Below are 15,572 nucleotides of genomic sequence, written 5' to 3'. Positions count from 1 at the left end.
CCGAACTTTAGGACATTTTGCAAACCTTGCAAAACGAAACAGAGAAAAGTGCTTCTCGGTCAATTACAAGGCATCTCTGACTATAACGGTCAAAATCCGCAAAGTAATATAGAATTGGAGCTGCGGTAGATCCTGTTAACGAAGTAAGTCTCAACTCCAAGATAGTTTGGATATCCTAGAACATACAAACAAAACAAACACAGCTGCCCGCTTATGTCCTGCGTCTCTAAGAGTATTTTGCATAATTGTTCCATGAATTTATTGCATTGATTACATCCAGGCGCTTACAGAGCATATGACTTAAATTCCATAACGTCTTGGAGGCCTTGAAGTGATCTAGGTTTATTGGACGAGATCATCGAAGTAATTCAGATATCAAGTATCTTCGTAACCAATTTTTCTATAACGGAAATCATGAATATTTATCTGTTTTATGAAAACTATTGATTTATCGTTGTGACGTGTCGGGTTACTGTCAAACAATTTCGATCACCGCAGCAACTTTAAGCTCCTTTACTGCTAAGCGATCACGTACCTTCTGGAGGAATTCGTACCCAGTCAACACACGATCGCATATGATGTTGGATAGGATGCAAAAGTGGAGGCGATATACGCACACTTTACACGCGGTTAAATGGAAGCAAGTACGCATATGGCCTCCACCTTAGCATCCTATTCAACATCATATAAGACTGTGTTATCTGGGTACCTCACGTACACGTACCTCTACAAGGAATCACATCTCAGAAGAAATTACTGAAAAATCCCGGGAAGTATCCTGAGAGAAATTTCAGGAATAATTTTTCAATGAATACCAGCAGGAACCCCGGTACATATACCTTTAAGAATTCCACTAGGGTTCTCTGAATATATCTTGGCATGAATATTCGAAAGAATGCCAGGAGGAATCCGTAGAGTAATCCTTGTAGCAGGAATTCCTGAGGGGATGCCGGTTGGAATACTTGAAATTATTCTTTCTGGGTTTTCTAAAGCAATCTCGGCAAAAATCTCTGAAGTAGTTTTCGTGGAGAATACCTGATGAAATCCTTAGAACAATCAAGGCAGGAAACGCGCCGGGAAGCTAAGCAGGAATCCCCGAAAAAATAATAGAAGAAATCCCGAAAAAAAATTGAACGAACTTCATCAGAAACTCCACCACAAATACCTAAAAAAATCCTTCCCAAAAAAAAATGGCTAAAATCTATATTCTTTCATATTCCTTATTGGGGGGGGGGAATTCCCATAGGAACAACAACAGAAATCTCCAAAGGGATCTTTACGAAATTTCAGAAGAAAATCCAGCAGGAATCCCTGGAGGAATGTAGCCTAGAATACCTGGAAGAATCCTTCCAAGGCAAAAGATCTCAGGAGGATTCTCTACAGGAATTTCAGAAGGATCTGAAGGAATCCTAGGAAGAATTTCGAGAGGAATCCCTGAAGGTATCTAGAGAAAGTCTCATCTCATTTGTTCAACTTACTTTCTACCCTAACACTCTACCCTACCATGTAGACGGTAGACCGTACCCTTTTTTCTGGAAATGCTGCCATGATAAAATTAGAGCTGATTCCTTTTATGTGTTTAGGAAAAATTCTACTTAAAATTTCTAGAAAAATGTCCACGATTATCTCCCTGGATATCGCCAGAAATTTCTTTGGGAATGCTTTCAGGATTTCTCACAAAAAAAAATCCAAAATATTCACGGAAAGATGATTTTTACTGGATTTCTTAGAATGATTCAAGCAAGAATTCATCTAAAGATCCCTCTTGATATTGCTTCGGAATGCAGCCCTGTCCATATATATCTTTGAAAATTTCTCCAGGGATTCCTTCCGAGATTATTTATAAGTTCCCCCAGGAATTCTTTCTTGAACTTTTTCATGAGTTTTTCAAGAAATTTCTCAACAAATTCCTCCAGAAATATTTTCAGTTTTTTGGGAGAAGCTTTTGCGGGATTTCTCCAAAATTTCTCTAGCAATCACTCCAGAATTTTCTCTAGTATTTTTTCATGGAATTAATTTCAGAGAGTAATTCTCACTGAGACCGGCCCACTATTTACACCTTGTCTTTAAAAATGCTTAAGATGGATGGCGATTTTCTGAAAAATCTTGCCAAAAAAGTAATTATTATTATTATTTTTTATTTACGACATTTTACCCAAAAGTGGGCATTCGTGTCGGAATCTCAAAAAAAAAGTAAGGAAAACGCATTTGGTTACTCAAATTGATGGACCCCTCGTTAGTTAGACCAACAACAATTTTGTAGTTGTTTGCTAAACACCTGAATTACCAAACGTTTCACCCCAACATTCTTTCATTTGAATCCTTTACATAGCACTCAATGATAAACCAGGAAAATAGCATTCCTATTGCAAATATAATGGATATTTACAGAACCAGGTCTTATGCTTCCAATAACACCTCTCTCATACCAACCAAAATCCGATTTTGATTACATCTCAATGGCATTCACCTCTCCAAACCGACTATCAGCATCGTATATTGGTTGAACTTTATCGTCTTAAATTTGCATCGCCTGCCTTCAACAGCCTACTAAAATCAATAAATTCCTCTCCGCCTGAATCGAGCAGACCAAAATCCCCTGCCAGAACCGTTACCAGACTGTCGTCGTCGTCGTCGTCGTCTGAATTCGATTGCCCTCGGTCAGCCCATTAAACTCGTAACTCCATCAAATAAAATCCATAATCGAATCTGCGGCTGCGCCTCGCAGGTCAAACTCGGACCAGACGACAATCGTATCTTTGTGTCGCATCATCGCGTTGAACTTTTCGGAAATAATCTCGTCTAATCCGGCAATTATCGCGGACCGAGGAGGTATCACCGCAATAAAAATAGGCTTTCCTTCCCTTCCCTTTCGTCGAGCGAGCTATCGTCGATCGTCGTCGGGTCCAAAAAGGCACCTCTGGCTTTCGATTGAATCGAGTTGTCATTCATCTCCTTTGCCTTTAGGTACCTGCCTGAAATGGAGGGTGATGATGGCCCAAGAACCCAAGTCAGATGGAATATGGGAAATGGTCAAATGTTTGGATGAGGTAATGCGCTGCTGGGTAAGGGTATGCGGTATGAACGTCAAAACGGAATGAAATACCTGAACAAAAAGAAAATAATTTCACTTTTTCTCGTCAAACGAGTCCCTATCATGTTACGTTCGAAAAGTAGTACTAGATTTTTTCACGTTCAATTTGTAGTTCTGGTAATACAATTTTTAATACAAGTACTCAAATGCGAACCCATATTGGGGGCAAAAGTTCGCACGTTGTGAAGGATAGTTTATTGGGATGATGTTCATTTATATCATGATAGTTCATGTTCACTGTTCACCCTTTCACTCTAGTCACGAAGTATGTTTCTTTCTGTTTATGGCATTACATGCCATCTGGAGCACGGCCTGGTTCTCAGCTTTTGTATACAGTGTATTTTATGAACACTTCCACAACTGTTAGCTAAGAGCTTTACTACCAGCGTTACTGAAGTTGTCAAAATACAAAATACAAATATAATTATGGTGGTAAGTGTTACACAAAACACTTGAAAAGAAATTCAAATATACTGAAAAACTATTGAACGGGACAGTTATTTTTATCTAACCTCCGTGAATATGGTGATGAATTATAAGTGTGATTTTACAAACTAAGCTAGGAAGGACCCCAAAAAGATAGAACAACAGAATACCCCCAAAAACTTTCAAAAGTAGACACGAGAATGGCAAAAAATGTTCCAAAATGTTTTTAATTCAATTTTATTTTTTCGTTTTAAATAGGCGAACACAATGATTGCCTTATAATAATTGTTTCTTTTTTTTTTTGAATCTGTATTAACGGGATTTTAGCCCTAGGCTAGTTCATCTCGGGACCCACGCTTTACTTCCATTTTGTGAGTTTGTCGGGAGAGGAATTCGATCCCAGGTCCTCGGCGTAATAGTCAAGTGTTCTAACCATCACACCAGGTCCGCTCCACCATTATAATCGTTCTTCTTCCAATAATAAGTTCAAACCCTCTGGCGGAATGATTAGAGGATACATACTACACATATTATACATAATATAGTAGTTTCCATACGAAATCATCATTGCTGCAAATATTCTGTAACTATATTGATGCTCTAGGTTCAGAAATGTAGTGCGAACTTTTGCTCCACTGTCGAGGCTTTAACAATGCTTCTTTCTACAAGAAACACCAGAAGTTTTTCGTTTATTCGAGTGCACCTCTCGAATTACTATGATATGACGATTCTGCGACACCAGGAGGTTATGTAATTCTTCTTCTTTCAATCATTACAAACTCTTATTCCATTAGGTCCAACAATCACTTCAAAACAGCTAGAAACACTTTTTTGTTGCATAACTCTGCTACTGTATAACGGAATTGTTCCAACTTTTATTGACGAGTATCTGACCTGATAGTGTGTCGAACCCATACAGGTTTGCTTGGGTTCTTAACTCGTGCGCAGAGAAAGACCTACTGCGAACTTTTGCCCCGTGCGAACTTTGGCCCGCATAACTCTATATTTATGTGGAATAAAGAATAGTAAGCTGAAAAATAATATTGGAAAGTTAGTTAGTTGGAATCATTGAACCGCAGATCATCCTTATACACTGTAGATGCCGTAGCTTTTAGATAGACCACCATACTTGACATTTTTATACAGTACGATAACCTGAAATTTCTGATGACTAATTGTGTAAAACATCTTTTTTAGTTGTATTATATGATATTAACTTTTAATTTTTTTTTCTATTTCAGATCAAGAGGTAATGTCCTTAACAATGAAAGCAAACTCAACGTCTGATAAAAGGTATTTCAATCAGGTTCCATCCGTAAGGCAACATGTGACTGCATGAAATTTGCGTCAGAAATTACTAGACTCATGAAAACAAAAAAAAAAAAAACTACAAGAAATTATCAAGCTTACGCTTATAGTAAAAAAAATGCTCAATACTTAATACCTATTGGATAAGTAACAACACATTTTGGCATGTTATATTTTGATAGCGTGGCTCAATATAACAGGTCTCCTTTCTGCAGTACAAATTTCCTCAGTGATTGTGGTAGGAGTTTCTGTAGAAATTTATCAACTAGGTATTCCTCTTTATGTACAGCCTTAATTTAATCTTGGCGAACGACTGGAAATTGGGGTGTCCCAAAATAGAGCAAGTGCAAAAAGTTAGCTTGTTCACCCTTAGAGTGATAGATTAGAGTCTTAGAAACAATACTTCCATACACGGAAACTCAATCAAAAAATATTTTGAGGTTACACGATTTTATGAAAAAATGGACGATAAGATAGTTCAAGTCAGTAAATGTCAAGAAAGACATGCTCTGCTTTTTAGAATGTCTTGAATTGGAACTTATTATCTTAAAACTGGTATTCTTACGAAAGGTGTTTGTAATCGCGATTTGAATATGGGATGAATCAACGGTGACCTTTTTTCACTTTGTCACTGTTTCCCGGGCTGTTTCACTGGTCCAGGATTTTTACATCTTTGAGCGGAGAAATAATTGAGAAAATCGACAGGAAAGAAAGATAAACGCGAAAATATGGCTCAACATTTTGTGGTGATTATCTTTAAAAAAAATCAATGTACAGTTCGAAGATTGTCGAGAGAGCTAGCGTTTCTAGAATTCTTTGCTAATCAATTTCTGTCCCTTGAAAAAGACCACATCCCATGGCCGAAACGTCGGGCAGAATAGACTGAAATCGTTTAATTTTCAAAGACTGAGAGTGCCGACTCCCTTCGATGTATAGCTTTCCATACTCTGAAACCTTCGTTTATGTAGAATCTATTCAGGTGCAATCTGTATAGGTACCTCCATTAAGGTAGCATTACCTCTATGTATTTTCATCGTATTCTGAGCATTTTGGAGGTTTAAGCTCAGTTTTTTATCTCAGGGTGTAGTGCATATAAGTTGGAGTGCGAGATAGTCTAAGAACATCCAAGAACTCTCTTGAGTATAGACTATTGGAAATATAACTAGGGATCGCTTGAAGCAAAATGAAAAAAAAAAAATGCTCACACAGCCTCATGAAACTATGTTCGGTTAAGCAGTGAGTGCAACAACTGTTTAAGGCTTCCAAGAATTCCCTTGAGTCTACGCCATCAAATCTACAAGCGTGACTCAGAAACTGTCCCTTCAGAAACCCTCTCGAGACCCCGGTGGAATCCCTCCACAAGTTCATTGAACTCTTCTGAAACTCCCTGAACAACCCTATAACCCCTGTATTAACTTAAACTTCTGTTAAACTACAAGGAAGCCCTTGAAATCCACGGAAACGCCTTGGAACGCATTGGACCCCTTGGCCGCCTGCTGTGAACTTACTTTAGCCTTCCTTGTGCATTAGGGTTATTTTTGACCCAAAACATATACTACGTCAGCGAGCTGCACCCAACGTGATGCATTAGGAAGGTTAAACTCTACTCACGGACACAGAAACGTCTCCACCAACATGTTTTCAGAATTAACACAATTTTAGTGATGTGATGACGATGAACCTGGGCTTGTTAGTGAAATACCTGTAAGTAAAAAGAAAAGCGGGTTAAGAACTGTTCCTTTTAATTCCACTAAGAATTTGCATCCTTTGACAGATACATATTTCGACCTCAACTGTAAGGTCGTCTTCAATATCTTGCACTTGACAGTCGAGTCAAGTTTTTACAAGACACTGAAGACGACCTTACAGTTGATGTAGAAATACAGGGGATGGCCAAAATGTTTGGGATAGGCAACTTTTTTTTCTTTACTATTATTTTAGAGGTTTTAGTAGAACTTGTTACTTCAGACTCTAGTTTAATTTAAAAACATTTCACTAATACTTCACTTTTGCAAAAGAAAATAAAAAATGAATAACTCTTTTAAAGAAAAACTAGAAAGGACGAGCAAATTCCTTTTAATTCTACTACTGTGCTTATCTTCGGACAGATAGGCCTATTTCGTCATGACTTACAGACTTCTTCAGTGTCGAGCACTTGACACTGAAGAAGTCTGTAAGTCATAGACGAAATAGGCCTATCTGCCCGAAGATAAGCACAGTAGTACAATTAAAAGGAATTTGCTCGTCCTTTCTAGTTTTTCTTTAAAAGAGTTATTCATTTTTTATTTTCTTTTGCAAAAGTGAAGTATTAGTGAAATGTTTTTAAATTAAACTAGAGTCTGAACTTTTTTTTTCTTCCACAAAAAAGTTCAACATGCTACAGTGGCGTTTCGGTTTTATCACTAGTCGTTTTAATCACTACTCGCCCAAATTCACGGTTTTCTGTTCGATTTTATCACGATTTTCATTTCGTTTTTATCACACTTGTTTTAAAATATTCCGAAATGAATATAAAATCAATATAGCATTATTCAGTCCACCAAAACAGTTAATAAATATAAGCTACGACTTATATATTTTGCAGCTGAACAATTTTGGATAAAAAATTTACATTTATTTCTCGTTTCGCCAAATTCACGGTTTCGTTTATATCACGGTAAAATTTTTTTTGAGCGTGATAAAACCGAAAAACCACTGTATAACTTTTCATAGAGTGCATCAAAAAATCTCAAATTTTGATCGTTTGTCAACCTATTATATGTGCATCATTGGTACAAATTTGGGCTCGATTGATTAATGTTTCGCAAAATTCGAACCGTTCGGGTAAAACACTATTTTTCAGACAACTCATTTTTGAGCTGTCATATCTCGGAAACCAGTGAACCGAATTGAATGATTTTTTAACGTTTAACGTAAGGTCGTCTTCAGTGTCTTGTAAATACTTGACTCGACTGTCAAGTGCAAGATATTGAAGACGACCTTACAATTGAAGTCGAAATATCAGGCCAAACATGTCTGAAGGTCCAATCTGCAGAAGAGAGGCTCTCTTTGGTTTCCCTCTCTTTCGTTAATATCTCAGCTGTTTGTTTGTATTATCATTGTCTCCATGCATTGTACGATAGTCAAAACAATCGTTTTTTTGATTTGTACTGACAAAATAGTTGAAAAGTGTACCATTACATTGCAATAATTGAAAGAGAAAGTGAACAAAGCCTCTCAAATGCAGATAGGACCTATTGAAATGTTTGGCCTGATATGTATCTGTCGAAGGTTGCAAATTCTCAGTGAAATCAAAAGGAACAGTTCTTAACCCGATTTTCTTTTTATTTAAAATTTTAGTGTTATTTTCCATTTAAAAAAATAGTGCAATACATATTTCACTTTCTGTAGCTTTTAAGAAATGACCGCGTTTCTGCGTCAAAGTAATTTAATAACTGACTGGCGTAACTGTTTTGATATTACCCTTTTTTGCTGTGGGTCTGGTGTTGTGGTGCAACACACAAGAATATGCTCATATACTTCCCACTACTTTTAGTCCTGTTGCAGAAGCGTAAAACAGTAGGGTGGGGCGGGGCAAGATGGGTCGCGGGGCAAGATGGGTCAGTGCCATTTTCGGGCGCATTACTTATGTTTTGATTATGCTAATAATTTTGTTAGATGACCAGCATGAATATACAAAAGTTTGGAGCATTGTTTGAAAAAATATTCACTCTCATTGGAATTAAAAAATAAAATGGTTTTTAGCCATTTTTCTTATGCGATACATTCCATATAATCCCCATATAAACGGCCGCGGGGCAAGATGGGTCACCTTCAATTTTGAACGTATTTTTGGAGCATTCCAAAGTTATTTATTTTTTATTACAAGATTATCTCATAAATGACTTCAATCAAGCGGAATGAACGCTCAAAATTATAACATAAAATTATGATAATTTTTTAGTGAAAACATCGATTTTCAAGTCGCTTTAGGACCACTCAAATCGTAAAGTTTTTTATATTCCAAATAAATTTATAAAATGTTCACTAGTAGCTCTTGTTTACTCAGTATGGATAGGGAGCATATATGAATGCCGAACAAATCTCATATTTTGACGTTTTTCGTTGAGAAAATGTGAATTACTTAAAAGGTGACCCATCTTGCCCCGCACTTTTTTCACGGTGCAAAATCGATCACTTTTTAAAATTGCTTGTTTAACGTCATATTTTGTATTTAATTAACTTTTTATCGACTTTTAGCATAGCTAACTAGTGTAATAAAGAGTAGCGGACGAATACAAACCAATACAATTTGTATTTACAAAGTTATGGTGACCCATCTTGCCCCGCCCCACCCTACACTTCATCAGCTCCATCAAGTCGGCAAAGTCAACTAAAAATTGCACCTCCAAGCATTCTATTGCCAGAACATTCTCCATAGAATAGACATCTGCTAGTCATCGTCATTTCCCGGGAACCTCACACAAAAGAACGCCCGCCAGTGCAGTCATCTGCATTGGCCATCAGCTGACTTCTGATTTCTGTTGTAACCACACTTTTCAGCCCTGGCAGCTTCTTTAGTGGGATGTAATAATGTCTCACAGCTTCCTCGTACACATAGTGTGAGGACCATCAGCGGCGACCGCGGCGCGAAAAGTATATGAAAACCAACGGACGGAAAATTATTGCAATCATGATAGATGATCACGACCGCACGGATGCGATAACAACGAAGGAGCCCCCGACGAGAGTTCACAACAGCCGAACCGCGCGCTGAGGAAACCGTCATCCTCTTTATTCGTCAGAAAGCGGTGCTACAACAACACCGGGCCGGGCTCAAGTGCCGATCAACGACGGACGTAGCGCACCTCGGACGACGACGGCGCAGAAAAAGGAAGAAAATGAACAGAAAATACTTAACGACCGAGATGACGGCACTTTTTAGAGAGGAGTAGCGCGCCGGATCGCGATCCGCCACCGAACTCGTGAACTCGGAGGGTCTTATGAGAAAAGATATCCCCGCGCACTTCGTGTGCCTCTGTGGTCGCCATCCACCAAGTTCCAACACCCCCTTCAGGTTGACGGCTAATGGTCATTGAGGAACACGTGGTTGGCATACCACCGAGGGTACTAAATCCCGTCACCTTTGGCTGATGCTGAGTGCTCTGTACTGAACGACAACTCGTCTCACTGGAGATCGCGAGATTTGTTTTGAAAAATAGGCGGGATGTTGACGAAGACGACCGCCGTCGCCGCGCCACCGGACAAAGTTGAGCAATGGCAACGCCATCGTGGAGGCAAATGTTGTGGTTGGTTGTGTCATTTTAACGGTAGTAGGGATGGTGGCAATAGAGATTGCCCAAACATTGATTTCTCTTTTTCTATTTGGCGTCAGTTTCACTTAGCAAGCACTGAAGATTGGAGGAATATGATACTTGGAGGGAATCTGGTGATAACTTAATGGCTTCTAAATGATTTGGAGTTGTAACAGGCGATTTACGATATCATATATACTTACCTTACCTTACCGGCCAGACTAAGGTTTGAGTGTCCTCTGCTGTACGTAGGAGTCGTCTTCATTCTACTCGGTCCATGGCTGTGTGTCTCCAGTTCCGTACTCTGCGAAGGGTCCGCAAATCGTCCTCCACTTGATCGAGCCACCCAAGGTGTAAAACTTTTAAAGCAATGTTAAACACAAACACAAAAGACCATCACCTTGCCGTTACCGTCTGCGAGATTCGAAGGAATACGAGAGTGTCCCTGATACTCGAACTCACGCATCACTCGATCCATCGTCGCCTTGATCAATCGTTACAGTTTATCAGGGAATCCGTATTCATATGCATAATCTGCCATAGTTGTTCTCGATCGATTGTATCATACGCCGATTTAAAATCGATTAGCAAGTGATGTGCGGGCACGTTGTATTCGCGGCGTTTCTGCAACACCTGGCGGATGGCGAACATTTGATCCGTTGTAGCGCGTTCACCTATGAATCCAGCCTGGTATTGCCCCACGAACTCTCTTGCAATCGGAGATTGACGGCGGCATAATATTTGAGAGAGTATCTAGTAGGCAGCGCTCAGTAGTGTGATCGCGCGGTAGTTCCCGCAATCCAACTTGTCGTTCTTTTTGTACATGGGACACACGATACCTTCCATCCATTTCTTCGGAAATACTCTCTCCTCTCCAATCTAGGTAATTATCCAGTGCAGTGTAGTGCTCTCACCAGTGCTTCTCCGCCATATTTAAAAGCTTGCGTGGTAGTTCCAGCTTGTGCTCCAGCGGCTTTGTTGTTTTCAACCGTCCAACCTCCTCCTCAATCTCTTGGAGTTTAGGAGCCGGAAGTCTTTCGTCCTGCGCACGTACTCCTAGATCTGTTACCACGCCACCTTCGGTGGTATCATAAATACATCTCTCATAAATTAGGAAAACTCTGAGAAAATTCAGGATTTAATTTACGAGGAAACCCCGAAATTTTTGAGAAAATCTAGAAAAAAAAAGTCTTAGAGGAACCCCTAGTGCAATGCTAGAGAAATTCTGTTCAGAAAGAATCTTCGAGGGAATTTCTTGAGGAGTACATCACTTGAAGAAAAAAAGAAAAAAAAAGGATAACCGAGCACTTCATTCGACATGGAATCAAATAGCATTGGTTTTTTTTTTCTGAAGAATGCCCAGGGGGGGGGGGGGGGGGAGTGTCGTGGGGTGCTGGTAGCTGACTTGAAATATCTTTTAAGTTTTTTTTGTCTGTATTACCGAGATTATCTTTTAAGTGGCATGGGTGCCCATATGTGAATATGCAAATCGGCATTGCAATTTTGAGAATTTAAAACACCGTTTAAAATTTGTTTTTGAGGTTTTATTCAGAAATTTCTCCAGAGATTCTTTATAGTATGTCTACAGGTATTCCTTCAGATATTTCTTCAGGGATTTTTCCATATATTCCTTCTAGAGTTCCGCAAGAGATTGTTCTTGTAATTCCATCAGCAATTATTCGAAGTATTTCTGCAGCAATCTCCCAGAAATTCTCTCAGAAAACTTTACTGGATTTTTCAAAAATAATCCAGGAATTTCTTTAAATTTTTGTACAAAAGAAATCCTCCTGAAGAGATTCCCTTAGGAATTCCTCTGGGGTTTGCTTCCGAAATCCCTCCTGGGGTTTCTTCGGGAACTTTTTCAGGGATTGCGTTAGGAACTGCTACAAGGATTCCTCCCAGAGTTCCTCTACGCACTTTTCTTTAGGATTTCTTCAGGAATTTCAGCGATTTCTTCAGTACTTCCTACTGGGATTTCTTAAGAAACTCCTTCTAGAATTCTCTTATAAATTCATCCTTGGATTTCTTCAGGATTTTTTCCTGGGATCCTTCCAAGAATTCCTCAAGGGATTCCTCTAGAAATTCCTCCAGGAATTCTTCCAGGATACCTCTGGGAATGCCTGCATGGATTACTCTAGAGATTCCTACAGGTATTCATCCGGGAACTCCTCTAGGAATTTCTCCAGAGATTCCTACAGGTATTCTTCTACAGATAGAAATTCCTCCAGAGATTCGCTCAGGGATTCTTCAAGGAATTCCTCAAGGAATTCTTTCAGGTATTCGTCCAGGGATTTCTCCTGAAAGTGCTCCAGTGGTTCTTCAAGGAAATTCTCCAGGAATTCTTCCAGGGACTTCTCTAGGGATTCCTCATGGAATTCATGCGAGGATTTCTCCAGCAATTCCTCTACAGATTTCTCAAGGAATTTCTCTAAATATTCCTCCAGGAATTCCTACAGGCATGTCTCCAGGAATTTCTCCAGTGGTTCCTCCAGGCATTCCTTCAGGAATTTCTCTAGGAATTGCTCTTGGAATTCCTCCAGCATTTCCTTTAGGAATACCTCAAGAAGTTCTTTTAGGGATTTCTATAGGGATTCCTCCAGTGATTCATCCAGGAATTCCTCCACGATTTCCTTCAGGGACTCCTCCAGGAATTAACCCAGGAATTCCTTGAGAAAATCCTCCAGGAATTGATCTAAGAGTTCCTCCAGGAATTCTTTCAGAAATTACTACAGCAATTTATCCAAAAATTTCTTCAGGAAATCCTCTAGGGATTACTTCAGGAATTTCTCCAGTTTACCTGGAGTTTGTCCAGGAATTATTCCAAGAATTCCTCCAGGGATTTCTACAGGGATTCATGCATGAATTCCTCCCGAGATCCCTCTTGGAATTCCTTCGAGGAATTCTTCAGGAATTCTTCAGGGATTCCTTCAGAAATTCCCCCAGGAATTCTTCCCGGAATTATTCCAGGTATGCTTCCAGGAGTTCCATCAACAATTCCTCCAGGAATTACCCGAGGTATTTCTTCAGGAATTCCTCCAGGAATTGATCTTCGGAAAATCCTACAGTAATTTCTCCAGGACTTTCTCCAGGAAAGCCTGTGTGGTGATCTCACCACTTTCTTATAACGAGGACAAACTGATACATTCGTAGGTGAAATGTTGCAGGATTTCTTGATTACCTGCACAACAGGTAATCCCATCCAGAAGGTAGATGTAAGAGAGAAGGTATGATACTTTTCATTCTACCTCTCACATGTAAATACAGAAAAGAGCAATAAACAGATCAGTCTTGATCAAGATTCACAACTAGCGCATCTTCTTTTATCACATCACACTCCCTGAAATGGCTGGCTTCAACCCTGAAGGTCAGCTAGATCATTACACCTGTCATTACCACATTCAGAAATTCTTTCAGAAGTTTATTCAGGTATTCCTTCAGGTATTTATCCAGGAATTTCTCCTGCAGGGATTCATTCCGAAAATTCTTCTAGGAATTTCTTCAAAAATTTTTTCGAGGCATTCCTCTTAGAGTTCTTCCAGAGATTCCTCCAGCAATTTCTCCGATGATTTTTCCAGAAATTCCTCCAAGAGTTCTTCCTGGAATTTCTCCAAGAATTCTTCCTGGAATTCCTCCAGAAATTTCTCTGGGAATTCCTCTAGGAATTTATCTAGGTTTTTTTTTCAGAAATTTCTCCAGCGATTCCTCCCAGAACTCCTTCAGAGATTCCTCCTAAAATTCATGCAGGGATTCCTCCAGAAATTCTTCCAGGGATAGTTCCACGGAATTTCTTCAAAAATTGCTCTAGGGATTTATCTAGGAATCCCTCCTGGGATTCCGCCAGGAATTCGTCCAGTAGTTCCTCCAGGCATTCCACTAGGCATTAATCCAGGCATTGCTCTTGAGATTCCTCCAGAAATTCCTCCCGGGATTTTTCCAAGAATTCCGGGAACTCATCCAAGAATTTCTCTGGAAATTTATTTCTGGATCCTCCAGGAATTTCTCAAGTGGTCTCTTCAGAAATGTCCTCAGTGATTCCTCTCAGATTTCCTCTACAAAATCATCCTCTAGGAATTTATCCAGGGACTTCTTCAGGATTTCTTCCCGGGCTTGCTTCAGGAATTCATCCAGGATTTTTTTCAGGGATTTCTCCAGGAATTTCTTCTGGAATTCCTCCAGGGTTTTCTCCATAAATTCCTTTAGAGATTCCATCTGGAATTCATCTAGGAATTTCTCCAAGGGTGCCTCCAGGAAATTCTCAAATTATTCCTTCAGATATTCCTCCAAGATTTCCTCTAGCGACTTATCTAGGCATTCCTCCAGGTATACTTTCAGAAATTCCTCCAGGAATTTCTCCAGCGATTCCGCAAGGAGTTGCTTCAGGGATTTCTCCAGTAATTCCGCCAACGATTCGTTCAGAAATTTATCTAGGAATTCTTTAAGGGATTCATCAAGCGATTTCTTCAGAAATTTATTCATCATCTCTTCCAGAGATTCTCAAGGTTTTTTCCAGAATTACCTGATTTTTTTTTTGAATTACCTGAAGGATTCCTAGAGGAACTTTTCCGGCGATTTGTATTGGAGTTCTTTGAGATATTGTAGAGGAATGCTGGAGGCAAGTAATTCTACAAGAAGTCATCCAAAAATTCTTTCACAATTGTCTCCGAGAAATCTTTAATGAAGTCATCCACAGATTTATTCTGGAATCCATCCATGAATTCCTTCTAGAATACCCCTGCACAGCTCCTGTAAAGTAGCTTCTCCAGAAATTCGATCTGCGATTTTTTCAGGAATAGGGAAGTGGAACCATCTCGGCAGGGGTCCTATTTTGGGCACTTTTCTGCTATAACTCAGGCAATTCTGAACCAATTGACACAATTTTTGGAACGCGTTGAGATACGTATATAGTATCTAGCCGTGTACAAAATGTCAAGTCAATTGCTTTGGAATTGACTGAGTTATAGCGAGGAGTGCCCAAAATACCGGCCGCTGCCCAAGTGGTTCGCCACCCTATATCCTGTGATTCTTTCACTGTCACTGTGACTTACTTTAAGCATGTAAGTACTTACATGCTAGAAGCGCTTTCAGATTTTTTCTCTAGAAGATGCACCACGGATTCCTCTAGGAATTCCTTCTTAAATTCCTACAGACATTTTGGAATTACTGAAGGAATCTCTGGAGGAGAAATTCTTGGATAAATTCCTGGAGGAAACCCTGGAAGAATTCCCGGCGGAATCCCTATAAATACCCTGAATAAATTCCTGAAAGAATTTCTGAAGGAATCCATAGAGGATTTCCTAAAGAAATTCCTGGAGAAATTGCTGTAGGAGTTTCCGAAGGAATTCCTGGTGGAATTCCCGGATCAATTTCTGAAGAAATTCCTGGAGGAATTCTTCCAGAAATACCTGGGGTAATTCCTGGGGGAACTCTTGGTGAAATTCCTAGATGATTTC

This window comes from Aedes albopictus, chromosome 2 (genome assembly GCF_035046485.1).
Source record: "Aedes albopictus strain Foshan chromosome 2, AalbF5, whole genome shotgun sequence".
NCBI classification, from domain to species: domain Eukaryota; kingdom Metazoa; phylum Arthropoda; class Insecta; order Diptera; family Culicidae; genus Aedes; species Aedes albopictus.
Note: the sequence above shows the minus strand (reverse complement) of the source record.